Source organism: Ursus maritimus, unplaced genomic scaffold (genome assembly GCF_017311325.1).
Source record: "Ursus maritimus isolate PB19 unplaced genomic scaffold, ASM1731132v1 scaffold_6, whole genome shotgun sequence".
NCBI lineage: Eukaryota > Metazoa > Chordata > Mammalia > Carnivora > Ursidae > Ursus > Ursus maritimus.
The window spans coordinates 28,761,816-28,783,683 of record NW_024426774.1 but is presented as its reverse complement, the minus strand read 5'-3'; the positions used below and the strand labels follow the sequence as shown (position 1 = coordinate 28,783,683).

The following is a 21,868-nucleotide window of genomic DNA, read 5'->3' as shown; positions in this document are numbered from 1 at the left end:
CTTTTCCAAGACTGTTTTGGCTAATTGGTGTCCCTTGAGTTTCCATGTGAATATTTGGATGGATTTTTCAATATCTGCAAAAAACATCATTGGGATTCTGATGGGTACTGTATTGAATCTGTAGATTGCTTTTGGTAGTATCGAGACCTTAATAATACTAAGTTTTCCAATCCACGAATATAGAACACATTTCTATTTATTTATGCCTTCGTTTCTTTCAGCAATGTTCTGTAGTTTTCATTGTACATGTCTTTAACCTCCTTGGTTAAATTAAGTCCTAAGTATTTTATTTTTTTTGATGCTATAGTAAATGGAATTGTTTTCTTAATTTCCTTTTTAGATTGTTTGTTGTTCACATATAAAGATACAACTGATTTTTATATGTTGACTTTGTATCCTACTACTTGACTGAATTCATTTATTTATTCTAACAATTTTTTTTTCCATTATAACAACTTTGTTGTGGAATCTTTAGGATTTTCTATGTATTAGACCATATCATCTGCAAACAGAGATAATTTTACTTCTTCCTTCCATTTTGGATGTCTTTTATTTATCTCTCTTGCCTAATTCCTCTGGCTAGAACTTCCAGTGCTATGTTGAATAGAAGTGGAAAAAACAGGTGGGCATTGCCTTGTTCCTGACCTTAGAGGAGAAGTGTTCAGTCTTTCACCTTTGAGCATGAGGTTTGCTGTGAGATTTCATATATGGTTTTTATTTTATTTTATTTTATTTTATTTTATTTTTTTAGAGAGATACAGCCAGCGAGTGAGAGAGAGCAGGGGAGTGGGGGAAAGGGCGAGAGAGGGAACACAAGCAGGGGAGTGGGAGAGGAAGAAGCAGGCTCATAGCGGAGGAGCCTGATGTGGGGCTCGATCCCAGAACGCCAGGATCACGCCCTGAGCCGAAGGCAGACACTTAACCGCTGTGCCACCCAGGCGCCCCTCATATATGGTTTTTATTATGTTCAGGTAGTTTCCTTCTATTCCTAGTTTGTTGAGTGTTTTTTATCATGAAAGTGTGTTACATTTTACCAAACGTTTTTTCTGTATCAGTTGAGATGATCATGTGTTTGTTTTCCCCCCTTTATTCTATTAACATGGTGTATTACATTAATCAATTTTTGTGTATGTTCAAACATTCTTGCACTCCAGGAATAAATCCCACTTGGTCATGTTGTAGAATTATTTTAATATGCTGCTAAATTAAATTTGCTAGTATTTTGCAGAAGATTTTTACATCGGTATTTACAAGGGATATTGTATTGATGGGGATACTGTAGTTTTCTTGTAGTGCCTTTGTCTGATTGGGTATCTGGGTAATGCTGCCCTTATAGATGACTTAAGAAGTAGTCCCTTATCTGCATTTTGGAGGAAATGTTTGAGAAAGTTTGGTACTAGTTCTTCTTTAAATGTTTGGTGTAATTCACCAGAGAAACCATCAGACCCAGGGCTTTTTGTTGTCAGGAGATTTTTGATTACTGATTCAATCTCCTTACTAGTTATGGGTCTATTCAAAGTTTCTATTTCTTCATAGTCTTGGTAGGCTTTGTGTTCCTAGAATTTGTCCACTTCAACTAGATTATCCAATTTGTTGACATACGATTGTGGTCAGAGACAGAAGTGAGTCTGATGGTTTTGTTCTATTTCAATCCTTACTCTGTGCACATATGTTAATAAGTCAGAAATTAATAGAAAAACCTTTTTTGCAGATCGAACATAGATAACATTGAGATCAAATGAGAGGCTGCAATAATCTCCTAACGCACTCCTTGCTCTCTGCCTCCTGGCTCCAGGTCACCCTTCCCTCCATCTGGGGAGGACTGGCTTCCTAAAGTAAGGGTCAGAGTGCCCATTCACTCTCAGACTCCTTCTTCACAGTCTGCTCATCCCCTACAGAATAAAGCCTGAATTCCTCAGTGAGGCATTACAGACTCTTCCTGAAATGACACAACTTACATGTCAAACCATCACTCTGCAGTTCTTTCCTGTAATCCTCTCCTCGGACCACAGCACCCCTGGGGCCCAAGGAGGGTCTTTGTCTACAGACAGCACCTCGGTGTCTCGTCCCGTGCTCTTTCTAGTGCCCTTTCTGGAATACCTTCCCACGCCCCATCTGCTGCTCACAAGTCTATCCAAGGGTCAGCTCATGGGTTATTTACCTCTTCTTTGTAAGTCTCTCCAATTTCCTAAAGTCAAAACTCATCTTCATTCGTGCATCCATTTAATCATTCAAAAAAAGTTGTGTGTGCTCTGTGCTAGGCAGAGAGGAGCAAGATGCAGGTCTGCTCGCCAAGTTGCTTGGAGTCTTCTAGAGGGAGTCTGATGCACCTTCATCATAACTAGCCCAGATGGAGCACCTACTAAGTGTCAGTGATAATCTTTACAATAACCCGATGAGGCAGGGGTTACTTCCTGCCTTAATTTCAGACGTGGAAATGTGGAGGAATGCAGAGGGTGGGTAATTCGCCCAAGGTCACGTGGCTCAGGAGAGGAGAACTGGACTTCAAATGGGGCATCCTGAGCCCGAACCTTGCCTTTGCATTTCACCACTTGCTATGGCTGTTTCATAATACGCAAGTGCACTTCCCTCATCTGTTCTGATGTAATTGGTCTGAGTTGGTATTGATGTTGTTTGAAAGCTCCCTAGATGACTCCCCTGAGCAGCCGGAGTTGGGAATCTCTGCTGACGAGCGAACAGGGATGGAGAAGGGGGTGGATGGTCATATAGGCCTGGGGCGTGGGGATTGGAAGGGGCTTGAAGTAGTTGAACTGACAGGTTGGAACACAGTGAGAGGTGAGGGAAGGACAGGACCCAGGGGACGGAGTAGCTTCAGGAACTGGGAGCTGCTCCGAGAGGCCAGGAGAGGAATCAGACTGTTGAGAGGAAAGAAGGGGCCGTGTTGGCCTTGAATGTCACGCCTAAAGAATGTGCAATTGATCCTTTAGGCAATAGGGAGACATGGAAGATTTAAAAATTATTTTTGCATTCATCATTTTTAATAAGCCCCCTGGAGGTTTACTTGAGCCCCTCGCTTGCAGAAAATCTGCCCTAGTGGGTGTGTAAGATTTATGCAATGCTGGTGTTTGTCTGATCTATGATGCTACAAGGGGGGGCATCTAACAATACTCTTTGTCCACAAGGCAGAAAGAGCCAGTGTCCATCTGGAAACATTTAATAGTTATGAGAGGCTTGTGCTGTATTTCCAAAATGCCAAAAATCCCCTGAGGACCGACATCTCTGAATGGGGAGAGGCCACATCTGCAGCCCTGCTTTCTCCTTCTCTGCCTGATGTAAAGCCTCAGCCCCTTGTCAATGGATGCGTGTTGGTCTAGCGAGGTCGGAAAAAGGAAGACTGGTCCTAGGAGGGGCCTTTACAACGTGGAGGTGGCCTCGATCTGCATATAAACCTTCACATAGATCATATTCCTCTGGGCTGGGCCTGAAACACTGCATTTCCTGTTGCCATGACACCAGCAGTCACTATTACAATCCCCCAGGATTTTGTGAAGGAGAGGGAGAGAGAGAGAAGGAGGGAGGGAGCACAGGAGCAAGCCAGAAAGCATGGTAGTTTTTCTTTCTTTCCTTATTTTCCTTCTCTTTCCAATTCCTTCCTTCTTTTATCTTTTTGGTTAAAGATTTATTTATTTATTTTAGAGAGGGTGGGAGGGGCAGAGAGAAGAGAGAGAATCTTAAGCAGGCTCCACACCCAGTGCAGGGCACGATGCAGGACTTGATCTCAAGGACCCTGAGATCACGACCTGAGGCAAAATCAAGAGTCGGACACTTAACCAACTGAGCCTTCTTTTATCTTAAAGAAACACCAAGTGAAAAGCGCAAGCCAAATAGGCAAGGGAGGTAGGGGAGATTTTGCCTCTTCCCCATGTTGGCTTTGAAGAATGTACCAGGCGACCTGAAGATGTGCTCTCCATCAGGCTGCATGGACCAGATGCTGTGGGCTACCTAAGCAGAGCAGCCGCTTCCCCACTTCCTCTTTCCTAACACAGCCCCAGTTTGATAAAAGGCATAACTCCACACAGATGACTCAGAGGAAGCTGCTCCATTCCCAGCTCCTGGGGTGGATCCTGATTGCATGTCTAAGCCAAGGATTGTTTATATACATTCTCCGCCTTGCTGGGGATTGCCTCCGAACCTCAGCTTGAGCCCATCGCCACAGCATCACTCCCCATGGGATGGTGCCTAGTTCAAGGGTGGGCTGTGTCCTGAGTTTTATCTGACACACAGAATGGAAAGACTTAGTCCTATGTTTTTCAGGGAGAGTGGTTGCCTCCCTTGTTGGTCTGCTGGCAGCCACCTTGTGACCATGAGACAAGTCAGTGTGAGGAACAAGTCAACACCAAAAGGTGGAAGGCAGCCAAGAGAATCATAGAGAAATGGAGCTGGAGCTCTGCCTGTCTTGTGCCTGGAGCCTGGGCCCACCTCTGGACCACCTGCTGTATGAGATAATGTATTTCCCTTTCAGTTGAGCTTGCAGGGAAAAAAGTATTTCTGACTGCTTCCTAAGTCACAGTACCTTTTTAACTGGAGAAGACCGTAATAACGCCACAGTCTGTCAGATGCTTTCTCAACAAGTCTCACATCTGAATCACCTAAGAACCACTGGAGGAAGTAGAATGGACATTATTCTCCCTGTAACTCAGAGCAGTGAAGTGACTTGTCTAAGGCCAGCTCTCTATGTTAGTCTTGTGCTCTTTTTATTATATCAAACCTCTCACGTAACTATTATTGTAAATTCCAAATAATTCTGTGATTCGTTATATACTGTTATTATAAAATAAAAACTCCTCATTCATATAGTATTTTGCATGTTTAAATGCCTGGTGACATCTAGGACTTTAATCTCAAAAGACCCCTGAAATAAATGTCTTAAATCTTATAGTCAGATGCAGAAATAACACTCGTGGAAATTGCGTGACTCAGCTGGTCTGGCGAAAAAAGATAATCTAGGCCAATCAAGATCTCCTTTGTGATTTTGGAATTGGGATCCTGAAAGCCTTGGAAACTGTGGGAGCCAACCTAAAGGCCACGTGGGGTCCTGAATGAGACCAAGAAGGTGAAAGCAGAAAGAGGAGAAGAGAAAGCGCGTGGCTCTGGGAGAAGCTGGGGGAGAAGACGCTTTGGTTTCTGGCCACTTCCCAGGACCCATTTCTAGTCTGAAGGAGGTCCAGCTGGACTCAGTCTCTTGTGCATGACATAGATGCTTCTGGGCCCTTTTACTCCAGCCAGTTGGAGTTGGTTTCTGTTTCTTGAAGCTTTGGTTCAAACCCTTTTCATCTCTGTTGTTTTAGTTATCTGTTTCTCTGACATGATCAGTAGGAAAATGAAAACAGTTAAAATGAAAAAGGGCACCTGTGTCTGTCTGTCGTTGGTAACAACAAGCAGGGGTTTGAGAGGCTGTCTCCAACTCGGGAGCGAGGCTCTGGGAAGAAGTGTGACAGAGATTCCCACAAGCCATGACAGCCTCCGAGAACAAGGAACACAGCCTGCACGCCTGGAATGCTCTGGGAGGCAAACATGGGAGTGGGTGACCTTGAAACTATGCTCTCAGAATGTCACTGTGAGGTCCTGGTATGCTGATGACCATGGTTCACAACCAAGCGTGATCTTGCCCCCTCCTCCAAAGACTTGGCAATGTTTGAAAATGTTTTTGGTTGTCATAATTTGGGTAAGGCCTCTCCCTCTAGTGGGTAGAGTCGGGGGGGGGGGCTGTGTAACATCCTACAGGGCAGAGGACAGCCCCCACAACAAAGAATTATCCAGCGTGACGTGGGAATAGTGTCAGGGTTGAGAAACTCTGATTTGTGAGAATTCTTTGCCCCCAATGTATTTCTAAGAATGTTATGCTTACTGATGTTCCAACCTAGGAATTTTCCATCAATATAGGTGGTTTTTTTATGACTAAGATATGAACAGCTCAGGATCACTTTCTCCAGGACCACTTTCGATCACCACGTACAATCAGGTCAAATCCCAGAGCAGCGATATTTACTCGCGGGCAGCGGGTGGGTTAGAGAGGTCGTCCCTGGGTTCCGTGACTGAGAGAGGCCTGTCCCATCAGGCGCACTGAGCCATGTGGCATGGTGCTACATGTCAGAACACCAAAAAGGGAAAGCCTTTTCTGGTGTGCATGCTTCAGGCCGTCATTTTGTACCTCGTTAAGAACCTGACATATGGTAGTGCTTACCACATCCACAAAGCCTTCGACCAATAGTGATTTCTAGCGAGGCTGCAAACAGTAATTACGTCTCTGAAGTGGTAGTTTAGATCCTATATTGCCAGTAGGAAAAAAATACTAGTTTGCAGGCATGCCCCCAAATGAGCTCTAAAGAACTCCTTCCAAGAGTTATTTATCCTCCGTAATGGAAGGGCCGTCAGTCTGGGGGAGGGCTGAGGACCTCAGTAAAAGACGAGTGGACCATGACCGCTCCTCTCAGTTACTCTGGAAACCGTGCGCGTTAGAAGATTCTCGTGGAGCTTTGGAAGAGGAGCCTCTCTCATCGGAAGCTTCTTTACCGAATGTGTTTGACGCTGCGGAGCCGTCCTGCCTCCTCCCAGTGGGTTTTCTCCCTCGGGCTTTGAGGTGTGTGGTTGCCAAGGGGCCATCCGCTGTGCACTAGGAGCCGTGTGTTTGGATCGGTCCAGCCTCGATCCCCGGAGCCTCGACTGGCCCGAACGCTGTGTGCTTTTTGGTCTGTCTTCAAGGCCGAGGCACAGAAAAAACATTTTGGGGTCTCAGCCTTGCAGCTGAGGTGGGAAGGAAGATGAGGGTGTGTCTGTGAGGTCCACAGCAACTTCCCATCGGCCTCTTGGTAACGAGTGGGTTCGTCACAGATGACAGGGTCCCAGCTGTCCCCATGCTTCAGAGAGGCAAGAGCAGGGCTGTCGGTCAAAGCACATTCCCGAATCCCAGCAACCATGAGCTTGGTGGAGGTGGGGGGAAGGGAGGCTGTGGAGGGGGGCAGTCAGTGCGGCTGAGCAATTGAGGTGATGGAGGATTAAGTCCCGGCAGTCGGCGGGGACCAGCAGAAGGAGTCGTTTTGAAGCAGGAGATCCAGGTCTCCAAAGGGAGCCATGTAGCGTCACGCTCCAGAGGCCCTTTCCAGACCATTCTCAGGTCTGCCCGAGCCTTCTAACCCTCCTTCACGTCGCTCCTGACAATTTTGACCCTACTGTCCAGTGGCCTGTTACATGAGATGGGATGGGTCTCTTTGTTCTTCATGGGAAGTTTTAGAAGCTTAGAGTCTGTTCCGATAACAACAGCTTCATTTGCTGGGTGCTTACCATATGCCCCCCACTGCGCATGGGCCATCTTGTTTCATTACCATGGTGATCCTACCAGCTAAGTACAATTATACCCATTTTTCAGAGTAGGAAATGGAGGTTTAGAGAATTTAGTGAGCTGTCCAAGGGTGGAATGAACACAGAGCAGCGCCAGAATTCCTTACCAGGCCTCGCATTTAACCCCACTCACTACCCCATTCTACCATTCTCCAGGATGGCTTCACTGTCCTTTTTGCCTTGACACATATATCCGAGGCTTTTTGAAATACACTGTAGACAATAGTAAGACGAACCCTCGAAAATACAGACATCGTGTGATACAATTGTCTTGGCTGTAAAGTCGGGAGATTTTTTTTTGAGTCCTATTTGGGCCTGAGCTCACATAGAGCTTTCTCTCACACAAATGTTATTTGGGGTAAAGTGATGCACCAGGCATATTTTTAAGTTTAACCAGGCATAACACACCCATCTAAATAAACATTGGAGTATATTGTAATTGACTGTGTAATGAGATGTTAAAATGGGATGACCCTTTGTCTTAGCTTCAGCTGAGACTACATGAGAACTGCTTCATGTTCCCAAGTGGTCTCGCAGACCGTCCTCTCACGACTATCTGTTCCCCTGCTCCCCTCCTGCATCTGGGGAGGGCGAGGAGGAGGGAAAACGCCAATAACTTTCCCTAAAGCAATTCCTGCTGTCCAGTCTCCAGCTTCGCTCTTGGCTCCTCCAGCTGTGGTGTGGTCTGGAGCGAGGCAGGCAGCCAGGCATCCCGGCTCTTGGTCACTATCTTTGGAAGTCCAGCTTGAATGTCCAATAGCCCCATTTGAGATGACTGAGTGGTTGTGTCTCTTGGGCTTGCAGTGGTCTGGTATCCGGCTTGTGTTTCAGACATCTACAGGCGAGGGAAGAGCTTGTGGCAAACCAGCCTCTGTGTCAGCGTCAGCCTGGGGTCACTTTAGGTCCTGCCCAAGCCAGGTGCGTGGACAGCTGAGGCGGCCACAGCAGGAGGCCCAGCAGAGGGATTACCGGGTGCTCAGAGGCTGAGCAAGGAACCCCGTAAACGCCCAGCCAGAGCAGATCCATATATAACAGCACCCAGGGTTCCCAACAAACACAGAGCATCTCCAAACCCACGGCAGTGCCCCACGTGAGCAAGAAACCCCTGTACGTGCCTGCCAAGCCCAAGGAGCCCGGGGGCCAGCTTAGGACAGTATCCACTTACAAGGCCTTTCTGTCCCCTTACCTTTCCTCTCTGTACCCACTTCAACTCTGGACATGAAGATACTGTTGTTAGCAGCCAAGGGGAAGGGGGGCAGAGGCACAGAGCAGAGAAAGAGAGAATCCAGTCCTGCTCCCTTTCCACAGCAGCAGTTAGGCCCGGGGGCAGGTGAAACTTGAAACTGGGAATGCCATTGTTCGGTTTTTAAGTATTACTTAAGTGTTACATCCATATTAAGGACCACACTGATTGTTTGGGGGTGTAATGTGGACAAGGTCTTTTTAAAAATTCTGAGTGTGGCCTGAAATATTAAGGGACCTACTCGGATTTCATCCAGGGCGGAGGCAAGAGCCGCAGGTGGAGTGAGTGAGTGGGCCGTGAGGGGATTGGGGGGTACTCGAGGAGCATTAGGGTAGTGCCCTCCACGTCGGCTTGTCCAAGTACCTCCATACTACCTTTCCTCTTCACTCTGCCTGCTCCAGGCACCGTGGCCCTTCCGAGCATGGTGCTACCTCAGGGCCTTTGCATGTGCTCTGTCGTCTGCCTGGATAGTTCTTCCCGCAAGTATCCACACAGGTTGCTCCATGGCTTCCTTCGCCATTCGCTCTCTCTGTCTAAATGTCCCTTTATCAGACATTTATCTAACCATGCAAAGCAAATCATCACTTCATCTCCCTGCTCTGTCCAGCCCCCTTAGTTTCTGTTCTTAGGTTTTTCACAGCCCATCATACCACCAGACCTCTCACGTGTATCTGTTCATTGTATGCTCCCCAGGCTGGAAGGCTCTAAAAGGACGGTGACTATTTTGTTCACTCTTCTTCTCAAGCGTGTAGAATTATGGATGGCACACGATGGAAGCCCAATAACTATTTGTTGTTCCTGTCATTCAGTGTTACCTCTGCTTCCCCAAATTCCTTTTGCCTTTTGGACTATAGATTCACTCACTCTATTATACAAGCAAAGCCAGTCTGGGCAAGCTGCCTCACACCTTTACTTCCAAAGCCTGTTTTCTCTGTCTGGGTCACACAGGAACCCGGAGGACAGAACTCACTTAGCATTGAGATGCCAGTGATCTGATGTCTTGGAAACTATACATTGGGTTCCCCTGGAGGAATAGTTTCTCTCTCTCTCTCTCTCTCTCTCTCTTTTTTTTTTTTCTTATTGGATCTGAGAAGAAAGAATGCGGAGTCCCTTCTCACTAGAGCCTGAAGGGTGGTTTTTATGAATTTTTACCACATGTCCACACAAAACATTAGCCTTTCTTTCACTGAAGGAAGGAATTTGAGAAATTTTTACTGGAGTCTTGTCAATGTAGAGACCCTTATCAGGGAAAGTGCTTTTCTGAAGAAGTCTGAGTCAGTAGGAAGCAAGTTTCTTTCTGTGCCTTGCCACTAATTTAGCCCCGGAGTGAACGTAAAGGACACCTTTCGGGGACCAGCTACTCATAGGGCTTGATAATGCAGTCTGCTCCTCGGCCTTCCCCCCAAGAGTCAGGTCTGCCCAACACACCTGAAAAGTGTCTTTAAGTCAGGAGCTCATCTAAGAAAGATGGAAGCAAAAAAACCTCCACTCCCCTCCATCAGGATTACCCCTGTGTATCTACTTGCAGGAAGGAATAGTTTCTTTGGAATTTACTTGGCTTGAAAACGATGTGTTCAGGGATGGCAAAGATTAATCGGGTGCGACGACAGGAAAACCAGGACCATGTGTACTTGTTGCCTGGTAGGTTAAGAACGTGAGCTTTGGAAATAGAATTGCTTTGGGTTTGAGGTTGAGCTCCGTCGCTTGCTAGCTGCGTGACCTTGGAGAACTTACTTAACTTCTCAGGGCCTCAGATGTCTCATCTGTAGAATAGGAGCCCTTACGACCTCCCTCACAGGGTTGCTGCTAGGACGAAATGAGTGAATGCAGGAAGAGGGCTTAAACCGGTGTCTGGCACGCAAGAACAGCTGGGCGGGTGTCAGCGAACGTGACTTCCGTTCTGCGGTGGTGGTGAACGCTGAGTACCGTCATCGTCCTCCGCGTTTGTATCTCCATCCTCTTGCAAACGTGGCGCATTGAGACTCCGGCTGACGATTCTACGGAGGGAAAGCGACCCACTGAGTCTCTCTCAGCAAGACGCTGCCCGGGGTAATTACGGCTTGGTTTGGGGGCTTGGTGAAGGAACCACGTGGGTTTGGGAGCTAAATTCTTCTAGGGCCCCAGAAAGGGGGCGATTCTCCACCTGTGTTCCTTCCTTTTCTCTCAGAGATTTAGAAGGCCCTTCAGCCCATTCTCATGGAAACCTTCTAGATGCTTGTAGGACAACTGAACCAATGAAATGGCTGAGGGATGATATCTAGCATTTTTAAAAAGAATTGAAAAAAGCACCTAGCGAAGGAATAGGAAGCAGCAATGAGCCCACACATGTTTTTTTTTTTTTTCAATTGTGAACAGCAAAATAAAACACAAACACCAAAATAGTCCCTAAACTGAATCTAAACCGAACTAGAATTTCTTTTGTTCCAAGACCTGCGGCCTATAGATTTGACTCAGAAGAGGACTTTGGCATCCCATTATCTCAGTGCACCTTTCTGCCTCGGGGTATTCGCCCTGGAATGTGGCAGTGGATTTCGGCCCGGGCAGCATCTGCTGCATGGGGGATTCGCCGTCTGCAGGTCGCCACATGACACGCAGCTTGCGCAGGTCTCGGCTCGGAGCAGCGCCGGGTGCCTGCTTGGCCAACTCCCCAGGCAGCCCGGAGCACGTCAGCCAGGCAGTCTCTAAGGATTTCTTTAAGATTTGCAGTCTGTTGAAGTGGAAAAGTTTTCTAGTTGATTAAAAACAAATTCTAAGTCCCGTATCCACAACTGTTTGTGTAACGGATGAGGTAACCGTAGAAAAATGCAATAAACAAGACCAAAATAGTCTTTGCTCCATTGTGAACATGGGGCTCTGGGAATCTCGTTGGATTCTGGTCCTTCGGCTCCTGGTCTGCAAACAGGAACTCATCTAGGTGATCTCAGATGGCTTAAATGTGTGTGTGTGTATGTGTGTGTGTGTGTGTGTGTGTGTGTGTGTTTTAATTACAATTTTATGCTTCAGTTCCAAAAGTTGTTTGGTTCTTTTTTATGTGGTCTGTGTCTTTGTTGAACTTATTTTGGTCTTACGTTGTCTTCCTGATGTCGGTAAATTCTTTAGCTGTATTGGCTTGTGAATTCTCTGTCAGGTCATTCACGTATCTCCATTTCTTGAGGGTCAGTTACCGGAGGTTTCCTGTGTTCCTTTGGTGATGTCATTTCTCTGGTTCTTCACGGTGCTCATAGCTTTGCGAAGGTGTCCAGTTACCTCTTCTAGACTTTATGGCCTGACTTCAGTAAGGGAAGGTTACTTTGGTCAGGCGATTTCACCGGCGGATCGAGGCATGCTGGGGCGGGCTGTCACCCTGGGTCTAGTGGGGCTTGTGGTGGCTCTGGGTCCAGGGAGGTGTGATGTCTCGACAGCTCAGGCTGCTGGGGTCCCCAACATTGACAACCGGGTATAGTCCTTGGTGAACATGTTGGGGGTATCTGCAAGGGCTGTTTGGGTCCTTAGTGATGCTTCAGCATCCCGAGGCTAGAGACCAGGGCAGGCAGCGGTGACAGGCAGAGCTAGTGGTGTGCACGCAGGGGCTGCAGGGGCAGCTGCAGGGGCCTGGGTAGTGGCAGGGGCCAGGTATAGACACATGTGTTGTGGTGAGGGCCAGGCCCCGCTGCTGGTACTCTAGCTGGTGCAGGCCCCTGATTGCCCTCGTGCACTCCCGTGGCTGCAGGGTCTCACCATGGGCAGTGCACAGCAGTCGAGGCTGGTGACAAGAGTTGGGCCAGCCGGGTACAGGTGCACAACTGGAGAGGCGAGCTGCAGGTGAGTCCAGGGATGCAGGCAAGCGACAGGAGTTAGGCCCAGATCGGGCTGACAAGCGGCTGTGGAGGCCCCGGCTGGTGGCGTGTACTCCTGCAGCTTAATTAAAAATTAACAACCGGCACTATATCCAACAGCCAGTGCTGACGCCACACCTGCATTTGTCCTGCTCTACTGCTCCTTTCTTTACCTATTCTCTGCTCTCACAGAAGCTGCTCGTTGTCACACGCACAAGGACCTGTCATACGTGTACGAGGTAGCAGCTCACCCCCTGTATGTTCAGAGGGCCAGGAACTCCACCACCCCCTGCAAACCACAGAGGGACGCATTCTTAAGCAAGGAGAGGGGGCCCTTGGGGTTTCTCGAATTACAGAGTCACAGAAGTTGCCTCTCTTGCTTATCATTTGCTGATTGATGAATTAGCTCACATCCTCTGGACGAAGAAAGGGCAACACGTTTCTCATAATTATACTAATATCACATAACTTCACAAATCTATTTGCTTCCCACATCCACAGAGTTAATGTTTAAAAGTTTGAGGAGTATTACAATTGATTTGTTTCATAGCTAATCAGATTTCTTCATTCTGGCCACATAGAGTAACGAAAATATTTGCTAACATTTGGCTGCTGACAGTGTACCAAGTACCAATGGAAGCTTTTTTGCCACCATCGTCTGAGGTGGGCACTAAAACAGACCCCTTTTACAGATGAGAAAACTGAGGCCCAAGAAAGTTTAAGTAACTTGCCGAAGTGAACACATTTGAGAAGTGGCAAATCCTTTTGCCAGACAAACTCCTAGAGGTCCACATAGCCCGGGAGGGCCGCTTGGCCTTGGCCTTGCATGGCAGGCCTTAAATTTAGATATTTGACATTATCTCCACACGAGGGTACACAGACAGTCATAGAAATGCACCAGAAACCCGAAAGAAGTCTGTTATACAACTTGGACCACACTGTCCTTAATAACATATATATATTATATTATAATAATATAGTAATGTATATACACGTGTATACATATATACACAGTTGTGTTACATTGATATAATAGGCACTACAGTACATTTCATTTTTCTATATGTCAAAAAGTTGTTAGTTAGGTAAACATAAATATTTTAAATATACCATAGGTTGCAAACCCCATTTTCATACTTCTTCACTTTGTAATATATGGAGGCCTGGCCATGTCTTGATATTGGAGAGATCCCACTGCATGGAACCATAGTGTTAGGAGGGAAACTTAGAGACTATCTTGTGCAACTTCTTCCTTTCCTATGTGAGGAAATGGAAACACAGAGATGTGGAATAACTTCCCCAAGGTCACACAGCTGGAACGCCCTTCTACTGACAGATGGGTGTGCTCTGTCCTGCGCCCACTGCTCTTGCCACCTGGATGATGCTTCCAGGGAAGCAAGCAGAGAGCTTACACATGTGGCCACGAGTAACATTCCTGGAGGCCACAAAACATTTATTTTGAGACCAATGACTCCTTCCAGTGTAATCTACTTTTGAATATGTTGGGGGGTGGAGATTACATGTCTGTAGAACTTTCCACGTTTCAAAACCCTATTGGAGCTGGGAAGCAATATGGAACCTCATGACCACTGTGGGGGGGTGCGGACAGGCATTGAGATTTCCCCTTTTCAGATGGGGAAACAGAAGTCAGGAAATGCTGCACACCTTCCCCGAGGTGACACAGCCAGGAGGTGGCAGAACCGTTAGTGTGCTGGAGGACTCCGGGCTTGGAACAGAGCGCTAACCCTACCGCTTTCCTGCGCCCCGGTACGTCTGACAGGAATTACAGACGAGAACAGCCACAAGCATTTCTGTTTCCCCGATGCTATTCATAAACCATTTTAAACCCAGTGTGTTTTTTCTGAAAGCAGCCATCCTTCCTGTAATCAGTAACTTGGCAAAATAGATCACTAGATCTTCTAAATGATATTCCGAGAGTAAATGCTATTTCAGGATGGATACTAAGCATTTCCAATGTTCTTAGGTGTTTCCTTTCCGTGGTGAGGTGTAAGATATATTTAAATCAAGCTTAGTCTGGGAAACCAGCACGTTGCAATTAAAAATGCAGCCCTTTAGTCTCACAACTCTCTGGCTAAAGCCCTTTTACAAAAGAGGGTATTTTAATTCAATAAATAAAAGACAGACACGTCCAGCTTTCCTACCGGAGGGGGCGTAGCCACCACTTGCAGCTAACACACAGAACAGAGAAAATACACAAACAAATAGCATTTGATCTTGCTTTGCTGCAGGGTGTTTTCATCTTTCAAGAGACGGAGGGAAAAATAACCTCAGAACTTTACCACCAAAACTTCCAAATTTATTGCAACGCAACGTAACGGCAAAATGCTATTTTCTTAGCGCTCACATTTTTGAATAACCACCACGGCCAAGAATGCCTGGTTTTATTTTTACAATAAACCCAAAGAAAATCTGGAATTCCACTCTCGATCTGAGGATGGCAAAAATGCCTGGGTTTTTCGGAGCAAACCATTGAGTCGAACTATTCAATCGTACCCTCTCTGTTTAACCTCTGCTGGAGGCATTTATTTCATGTTTATACTGGTTTGACACAAATCATGATTAGAAGAGATTTCGTACCCTGTTTCCCTGGGCAAAGTTGAGCTACAATAGTAGACTTAACAATACCAGCCCTTTCTGGGGCTTATCAGTTAAAGAAGCATTCAGCCTAAGAAAACACTTCCAGTAGAAATAAGATACAGAACTGTACAACTAGCCACATTCCATTGAGATCTGAGTGGAGAGAAGTTTAGATCCATACTAAATCATTTCTCTTCACTTAGCATCAATGTGTCCATTTCTCATACTGCTTTTCATACATCGTTGGAAGCAATTTGTTACATTGTTCTCATATTCCATAGAGGAAGCAAGGTATAAAAAAGAGCAGCATAATAAAGAGACTTATGTCATACTTTCCAACTTGTTTTAACCATAATAACATTGGTATAAAAATGCAGTCAAAAATCTTGTTCTAATCTTATCTCAGCACAATTCATTTATAGTTGATCTCCATAATATTAGTCGTTTATAAGGATGTCAACTCCCCCTATCTCCCCTCCCAATTCTCCTGAGACTAAAATTTGTACAGACTGATTACTTGGTCAAGGTATGTATTGCAGTTTCTTAATGATCAATACATTTTAAGGTTTTTATAATCCGGAATGGAAAGCAAACTATGTACATAGCTCAGTAATTCATCAGACATACCTTGTTTGAAGAGAGCAATTTTTTTTTCAAAAATTTTCCACCACACAGAATGGATATCCTTTTCTCCTTAAGCTTTTCTGCATCACAAATCCCATCCAAATTATTCTAAAGAAGAAACAAGGAGAGGTCCAAGCAACTTTTCTCTTTTCTCAGAGGAGCTAATCAAACATTCCCATCAACCTCTCAGCACGTTGAAAAGCACATTTTAGCCACACACACACACACACACACACACATGCACACGCTCACACACACACACACACGCACGCACACACTGCTTCTCACACTGGTTTTAGTGCTGAATTAGGCGGTCCTCTTTCAAATTTCCACTCCCACTTGCTTTTCTTTGGGGTAAGGATTTCTAAATATTCTTTTCTAGCCTAAAGCACACATTTTCAGTAAGCAAATTCTATAATTAGGAATTCTGAAAAGTGGAAGAGAAGTGCCTCGATAAAAACGGAAATAAAAAGAACACTTTAAAGAGGACTTACACAGGCTAATTAAATTTTCTCTTTCTTTTTCAAATGCTAGCGAACAGCTGATTAAACGGCATAAGGAAAGAACACTGCCAACACCCACCAAGCCGGTTCTACGGGGCTCTCCCTCTTAGGAGTTGAAAACACTTATTTTTCCTACATAGTAATGCCATTTTTTTTTGTTTAGCTCACTTCGGTCCTTTCTGCATCTTGGCAAGCTTAATGAAATGACTGTAGTCCATGCAGCTAGTAATAGACACAAGATAATAATAGTGGGAAGCAAAACCCGACTCATGTTTCAAAAAACTGATGGCGGCGAGCTCACATCATAAGTGAAATCTGCCAATTTTGGTTATTATTGGTGTCATCAATTAAATTGAAGGGATTCAGACTCAAAACGTGCTCGTGCGTTAGCATATCACACCCTTTAAACACACACACACACGAAAACGTACACCTGGCACTCCTTGAGATGCAAACGTGTATCAGAGTGCCCGAGCATCTTCCCCGGCAGGGCGGGAGGCTGCGCAGAGCCATTCCTCCTCCTGCTGGGGAATGTGCACTCCCGCAGCCCCGAGCAGAGTCCTCCCTCCCGGCAGCCCTGTCTGTCAGCGAGGCGATTGCTCCTTATTTAAGATTAAGATTGGAATGCTATCTAACTTTTCCCCCTCCATTTGGTTCTGCATTTAAATTATTTCTTAGTCCTGTTTCTTCCTCCACAACACCCCAAGCCTAAGACCATTGGTAGTAAGGAAGGTGCTGCCCACATAGAGGATGACTTGTCCCCCCATCAGGGTGTCAGAGAAGGTTCAGATGAAACAGCAGCCCAAACCAAATTAACCGTAATAGTAACTGCCATTTGTCGAATGCTTACTTTTGCTAGGAATGGTGATAGCCCTCTACATGTATCACCTCATTTAATACTTAGAAGTACCTGGAGAGGTTATTCCCATTCCTCAGATAAGAGAACTGAGGCTCAAAGAGAGAGTAACTTTTCCAGGGTCACCCAGACAGGTAACAGCTGGGGTTCAAATTCAAGGCTCTATGATTCAGAGGCAGCCCTGCTGTTAGCCTCTGTGCTCTTTGGGAGCTCCTTCTCTTTCACGAATGTGTTTTCTTGTGGTGAATAAGGCGGAAATCAAACGCAAATGTATTGAAAAGCAGATGAAGAGATGCGCAACGATGTGCGTGGTGATGAAGACTTTTGGAAATACAGTAGTCACCCCTCATCCGTGCAGGACGTATTCCAAGACCCCTAGTGGATGCCTGAAACTGACAGTAGTACCGAATCTTCTAGTACTGTTTTTCCCTATAGGTACACACCTATGATAAATTTCAATTTAGAAACTAAGCTCAGTAAGAGACTAACAACAATAACAGATAATAAAACAGAATAATTATATCAATATACTGTAACAAAAGTTATATGAATGTGATCACTCCTCTCAAAATACCTTTCGGTACTTGTACTCTTCTGGTGATGGTCCAGGGTAGTGTGGTGCCTGCGCGGACTGAGGTGAAGGACAGAGGCCCTGTGACATAGCGTTAGGCTGCTATTGACCCTTCGGTGATTCATCAGAAGGATCATCTGTTTCCAGCCCAGGTTGACTGTGGGTAAGAGAAACCACAGATAAGGGAGACTACTGTAGATATTGATGGTTGTACATGATGAATGTAATTAATGTTAATGTGTTAATGAACCTAAAATGGTTAGACTGGCAAAAGTTTTGTTATATGTGTTTCATAATAAAAAGAAAGAAGGAGAAATTCCCTTTTTTTTAAATTTTTTTTAAGATTTATTTATTTATTTGAGAGAGAGAACGAGCAAGCACAGAGGGTAGGGGCAGAGGGAGAGGGAGAGGGAGAGAGAAACCCAAGCAAGCTCTGCACTAAGCGCACAGCCCCACACAGGGCTCCCTCTCACGACCCTGAGATCGTGACCTCAGCCAAAACTGAGAGTCAGATGCTTAACCAACTGTACCCCCAGGTGCCCTGAGAAATTCCCTTTTTAAAAAAGTAATGAAAGGGCCCCTGGGTGGCTCAGTCAGTTAAGCATCTGCCTTCGGCTCAGGTCATGATCCCAGAGTCCTAGGATGGAGTCCCACATGGGGCTCCCTGCTCAGTGGGGAGCCTGCTTCTCCCTTTGCCTGCCACTCCCCCTGCTTGTTGTGTTTTCTCTCTCTCTCTGTCAAATGAATAAATAAAATCTTTAAAAAAAATTTTTTTTTAAAGCAATGAAGATTGACAAAAATGAGAAAGCTGGAAAATGCCCAGGTCAGACGTGGTGGTCCTGAGGGGCTGCGGGCGGTCTGGGCAAATGTGACCATTCTAGAGAGCCATCCAAAGTACTCGGTCACAGTACGTGTGTGCCCACGGACCCGGGACCACGCTCTTTGCAGGACACAGTCTTCAGTGAACTTCTTGCACAGGGCCATGAATCCCATCCCTGGAGAACTAAGGAGTTAAGTGTGAGAAATGTACAGTATGAAATATGCAACAGGGGCGCCTGGGGGGTCACTTGGTTAAGCGTCTGCCTTCGGCTCAGGTCATGATCCCAGGGTTCTGAGATGGAGCCCCGTATGGGGTGTCTGCTCATCGGGGAACCTACTTCTCCCTCTGCCTACTTGTACTCTCTCTCTCTGTCAAATAAATAAACAAAAAAACAAACAACAAAAAAAGAAATATAATGCAACAGCTAGAAGCAAAGGAGTACATGTGGGGCTTGAGCCTCGGTTCCCGGGGACAGATGACCTAAGTCTGACTGTTGGTTTTAGCACCTGACATTTGACAAGTAACCTAACCTCTCCGTTTCTTAGTTTCTTCATCTATAAAATGGGAAAAACAATAAAACCTGTATTGCAGAGTTAAAACAATTCAGGGAATTAATAGTTGTAAAGTTCTTGGAATCCTACCTCGAGTGAGACAAATACAATATTAGAGTTCTTTAAATAAGCACAACGTACGTCAACACTGTGCTGCTGGGGGAAGTTAGTGTCTTAGGACAACCCCCGCGCAGCGGCTCGCGGTTCTGTGGGTCCAAGTCCCAGTGCGGCATGAGGGCTTCTCCGCTCGGGGTCTCACGGGGCTGAAATCAAAACGGCGGCCCGACTGGGCTCTTATCTAGACTTTCCGAGAGAGGATCTACCTTGAGCTGGTTCAGGTTGTTGGCAGAATCCAGCCCTCTGTAGTCGTGGGTCGAGGGTCTCAGGTCCTTGCTGGCTGTCAGCGTGGGGTGCTGGGATCTAGAGGCCTCGCCACGCGGCTGCCTCCGTCTTTACTACCGGCATGACGTGTTCATCCTGTTCACGCTGGGCTCCTCTCCGACTTTCTCTTCTGCAACAAACCAGAGAAAACTGCTTGTACCGGGACTCCGTGATGAGTTCAGGCCCACTGGGATCATCTTCTTATCTAAATGTCAACTGATTAGTAACTATAATTACGTCTGCAAAGCTGCTTTGCCACAGAACATAATACGGTCAGGCCCTGGGGCCAAGATCATGGGCCATCTTAGAACTCGGCCTACCACAGCTATTGATTTTAAAAACATTACTTTGAGGGAAAGTAAGAAGCAGAAGGAGAAACATAATACAATCCTGGAATGGTTAATTTTATGTGTCAATTTTATGTGTCTAACTTGCCGACTGCAGATCCTGGATTTCTCAGCCTTGACGTTGTCCAATTCCTGATAGTAAATCTCTCTCTCTCTCTCTCTCCCTCCCCTCTTGGTTCTGTTTCTCTGGAGGACCCAGACTATTACAAATGCAATTATGAAAAATTAAAATGGTGCACATAAAACAACAGTATACATTTTGCAGGAACACTTATCCGCAGACCCACGGTACCTCCGAGCCTCCGCTTGCTATTGCCGACGGCTTCTCTTGGGTGTCTGCCTGGATCACGTGCTCACCTTCTTCTCCGCGTTGCTCACATGTCAAGTCCTGAGGGAGGCCCTGCTTGGACACCCTGTTTAAAATGGCACCCACCCCTCAGCATTTCCTCTTCTTCCCCTCTGCTTTATCTTTCTCATGGTGCTTATTACATTTTAACAGTGTTTACTATTTAGTTTTTCATTGTGCGTCCTCCACGAGAATGTAGGCTCTGGGAAGACAGAGGTTTTTATCTGTTTTGGTCACTAACCTAGTCCTCCCAGCTCTTTGAACTGACACATGATAGATATACAGTGCATATTAGTTTAATGATTACAAATACATTAGAATGCTTGCCCTGGGGGAAAGGAATGAGAGTGGAGAATTGGGATAAAACAGGGGGAAAAAAAACCCATTGTAGCAGAAGTCCCCCGAGGCTAGGGGGACCAGCGATGATGGTGCTGAGAAGTGACTGGGCCCTCCACACCCAGGGCCGGCAGCAGCCCTGCCCGAGCGAAGGTCAAGCTGGGAGCCTCAGGGAAATCTTTGAACCTCTTTAATGAAAACACGATCACAGCTTCCTGGTAAGTGGCCTTGAGCTTGCTACTTGGCATAAACTGAACTTCTCGATTGTTTCTAGCTGAGAACAGAATTGGTGATGTTCGGTTTTTCCTGAATTACTGCTTGAGATTCTGTTTTGCTTCTAAATCAGCGACAGGTGCTTGAAAGCATCAGTTCTTTCCTAAATAACCGTTTGTCACTACATACACACAGTGTCCTGGTCTTTACTGTATCCAGTACAAAAACTCAAATCTCTCTTAGAACATTCTCTATTAAAAGTTTGTATTATTGTCATAAACATGGAACTTGATGGCTCTTTAAAATACTTCCTCTTTTTTTTTTTTTTTTTTCCCCACTCCGGAGATAGAACTCAGGGAAATCAATGCCCTCTTCATCTCACAAATCCGTTATTTTATGTGACTTTTTAAAATGCGGGATGGCAATTTAAGAGTCTAAGTAATGAGGTAGCCTTTTCAGACCCTCCTGATATTTTTACTGTGAGCAGGTATGAAACACAAGAGTTACGCCTTTTATAACACAAGTTCACTGAAATGTCTGAGGCTGTATCGTGTTTGATGCTACATCAATTTTTCATAGAAATATGATTCGCCTTGGACTCCTTTATAGCAGTTTTGAGACTTTTTCTCCCTGCACTTTGGTAGAAGCTTCCTGAAATGATGAGGTGCTATTTCTGTTTCCTGGACACTTTTGAACATTATAAGTACTCCTGTTTTGTGCAGTGTCGGTGTGAAATGGAAAATTTGCTACCATAATTAACTTTTGTTAAATTTATGTTCTCGCTGTCTGTCAGGAGCAAAGGGGTGATTACAAGAAAAACATAACTTTCAAAAAATGGAAGGAGCCAAACTGAGAGCGCGGAACACTTCTAAACTGGTAGCTGATGAATTTTGCCATGGCATGTAAAAGAGCCTCTAAAACTAGAGGAAAGAGTTCTTAAGAATATATCAGAGGCAAAAATTGATTAGAGATTAGATAGGAGCTATTGATTATGATACAAAAGATAAACTCAATGATGTAAAGGAGATAGTGGACCAATAGAATTCATCTTTCTTGGCCTATTTTTAAAAAAGAACGTTTAAAAGATTACTACTCCCAAATGCCGCCCTGAAAGAAATCAGCTGAAATCACTGTAGCAAATATTGGACAACACCCACAATATTGTAGGCCAAATGGACAACACATAAATGCAGATAAATCACTGTGTTTGCAATAGCATAAAAGAGATTCAAAGACCTAAATGATGATATTTGGAACTGGAGGCTGTAACGTAGATCCTAGCATTAAAAAAGGCTGCTGGTCTGG

The 21,868-nt window shown here is 45.5% G+C and overlaps 1 protein-coding gene across 3 annotated transcripts in view; it reads right to left on the bottom strand.

The window, feature by feature from the left end:
- Positions 1-15,860, bottom strand: part of VIT (vitrin) — a 101,602-nt gene extending 85,742 nt beyond the window's left edge. For 2 of the 3 annotated variants that reach the window (XM_008700235.2, XM_008700237.2), the window contains exon 1: positions 15,643-15,859. The gene's annotated coding sequence lies outside the window, so the exon portion shown is untranslated. Of the gene's footprint in view, positions 1-15,642 lie in introns of all 3 variants that reach the window. The other variant, XM_008700236.2, reaches the window with a different exon arrangement.
- Between the last annotated feature and the right edge of the window lie 6,008 nt (positions 15,861-21,868).